Source organism: Notothenia coriiceps, unplaced genomic scaffold (assembly GCF_000735185.1).
Source record: "Notothenia coriiceps isolate Sejong01 unplaced genomic scaffold, NC01 NC01_scaffold00029400, whole genome shotgun sequence".
NCBI classification, from domain to species: domain Eukaryota; kingdom Metazoa; phylum Chordata; class Actinopteri; order Perciformes; family Nototheniidae; genus Notothenia; species Notothenia coriiceps.
Window position 1 is genome coordinate 1 of NW_011362101.1, and position 2,746 is coordinate 2,746.

At 39.1% G+C, this 2,746-nt stretch overlaps 1 long non-coding RNA gene across 1 annotated transcript; it reads left to right on the plus strand.

Moving 5' to 3' along the window:
• The first annotated feature begins 66 nt into the window (after positions 1-66).
• Positions 67-1,661, plus strand: LOC104958795 (uncharacterized). Its single transcript, XR_799796.1, has 2 exons — positions 67-154; positions 271-1,661. It is a non-coding gene; the product is annotated as an uncharacterized lncRNA (long non-coding RNA).
• The last annotated feature ends 1,085 nt before the right edge of the window (positions 1,662-2,746 follow it).

Sequence of the window (2,746 nt, forward strand, 5' to 3'; positions counted from 1 at the left end):
CTGGATATAATTGATCCATATTAGACATATGTACATCATATACAATCACATTGTTTGTGTCTCTTTCAGATCATATTTGAAGCCATCCGAGGCCCATCACTACGAAGTGATATTTCTATTGATGACATCTCCTTTAAAAGAGGACCATGTGAAGGTGAGTAACAGAAGTATTATTCCACAGGGGATGGGTATTTTAAATGTGTTAGGGCTAAAGTAATACTGTCTGCATTGTTTCCTGTGTAACAGTAATATCTGTGTCCTCCTCTTCAGATCCCGGGGACTTCGCTCCGTACTCAGGCTTCTCTGAGTATTTTAATGAGATCGAGAAATGAGAAAGCGAGAAGTCTTTCTATATAAAAGTTTGCGGGTTTCAGAAGTGTGACTAATCCACCGACAATTTACAAAGTTGTAGAGCGATGCTTATAGTGTGTTGCAGCCAGTACCTCTAGATCAGTGTGTCTATCTCTCTTCACCTCTGAGTCTGCCATTTTAATGTTGGTGCATTCATTTTCAAATGTTTATATTTTTAATTGGATTACATCCTTGTCCCTGTGACAATCAGATACACAGCCACTGTGTTAAAGCCGGTCATACAAATATTTGTTAACTATGCTGTAGATGAATGAAAAAATGTATTTCAGTTACAAAGCACTAATGATGTGCTACTTCATAACCAAATGTCCTATCAGGTACACAGGGGTTCTATTCACGATGTTAAAAATGATGTCAAAAAACTTGAATTGAACTTCTGCTCAGTACGGGGCCGACAGAGCCAAACCTTTGACTATGACCCAAACAGGAGGGGAAACACGCTGCAGTTTGAAAATAAAAAAATTATGCAAATAAAAAAACACAAATGTATTTCATTTTACATGCAAATAAAGAACCATCATCAACAACTTTACAAAACATGTGCAGCATTTTGAAAAATATTCACCACCTTGAGGAAACATGAGCCGGGTTTACTAAAAGTGCTGCATGAACGAAACGCTGCAAATATAAAAAAGCTGCAAGAAGGCCAAAATACAACGGACACCAGGGGGCACAGTTGGACCGCAGTGGGGCCGGAGCGCTAGGTGATGTTCAGGATTATAAAGTTAGCCAAATGTCACTGTAGCAGTTAGTCTTTGCCATACCTGTAAGTGATTGTCAGTATATTTGTAATGACTCGATTAGCTACCTTAGCTATAGCTTGGAGCAGATGTGCAATAATATCAGAAGGAGTCATGCGATCACATTGTTAAAAATAAGCTGATAAAACTTACATTTTAGTTTTTTATTTGCAACATTTTGTTTGTGCAGTGCTTTCACTTACAGTAACGTTGCATATGTTTTGTAAATGTTTTCAAAAAGATTTGCACGTGTTGTCAAGTCGTTAAAGATGTTTCTATATTTGCATGTGTTTTGGCACATTTGTGTTTTTATATTTGAAACTTTTTTAAAGCGTATTTCTCCTGATGGAAATGTTTTGGGCCGTTGGAACACGTTTTAACCTTTCGGCCACCGTAGCTCAGGGTGAGATGATTTAGTCTAATTGGGCAAAACATTGAAATCTGTATGGATTACAAAATGTGGAACCATGTAATTACACACTTTGGTTGCTATTGGCAATGAGCCTTGATCACTGCCATGAAACAAAGCACACTTCCGCACAACAACACTATGAAAACATTAAGAAAAATACTCTTTTTACAATGCTTTATTTGTGTATCCACCAATGCTTTATTGTTTGTTCATTAACTCTGTCCTGTATATATTTGTTTAAAGTATCAACTGATTGCATTTACAAATGGGCTTCGGCCATACAACTGTGTTGATGTTGCTTGTTAGGTTATTTCTTTGTCAGATTTGTTAATGTTAGTTCAACTGTGACAAAGGATTTGAGTCCAGCTTTAGTCTTCAGTCAAAATCTAAGCGCTTCCAGATAATAGTAAAGGTTTTTGATATCCTGTCATGTATTCAGTAAGGTGCTGGAAACCTTCCCTCGATGGTGGCTCATGAGCATCTTACATTTCTCGCAGACCTGCAGCAAGTAGGTTACACATGAAACAAAATAAAACAATAAAGGACATCATACATCATATTTACAGGGCTACATTTACATACCATCAACATTTACAAGTACCAACAGTATCAAAGACCATTTCACCTATCCAAGCTTTAAAAACAGGCAGTTGAACCAAATAGCTCATTTTCAATTATTTTTGAAGACTGTTCCAAGCAAGAGGAGCTGCGCACACAAAAGCTTTCGTACCTAAGTCAGTCCTTGCACTTGGCACATGTAGCAAGACCACATCATGTGATCTCAGGCAATAGCTACCTGCAACTCTGTGTGATCAGAGAGCAGATATAAGATGGGAGTTTACCCAACATGGCTTTATATATGAACATGTACCAATGAGTGAGTCCCCGAACAGTAAGTGAAGGCAAACCTGCCCTGGCATACTGTTACGAACTCGGATACACAAGGATAAGGACTCAAATGCACGACCCGGGAGCCAGAGGTAAAGTATAATTGATATTAGGCTTGGGCGGTATGACGGTATTACGGTATACCAGGGTATTTCGAAATACCGTCGGTATGATTTTCAATACCGTGACGTCACAGATGCGTTTCATTCTATTACACTGACACGGAGTTTTGACAGGGACGACATTGGTTGTAATGCACAGCACGCGCCAGCAGAGGGCAGGGGAGGGTAGTCCGTCTTTCCCGCTCTCAGAGCTCAGCACAGAGCTGAGCTGA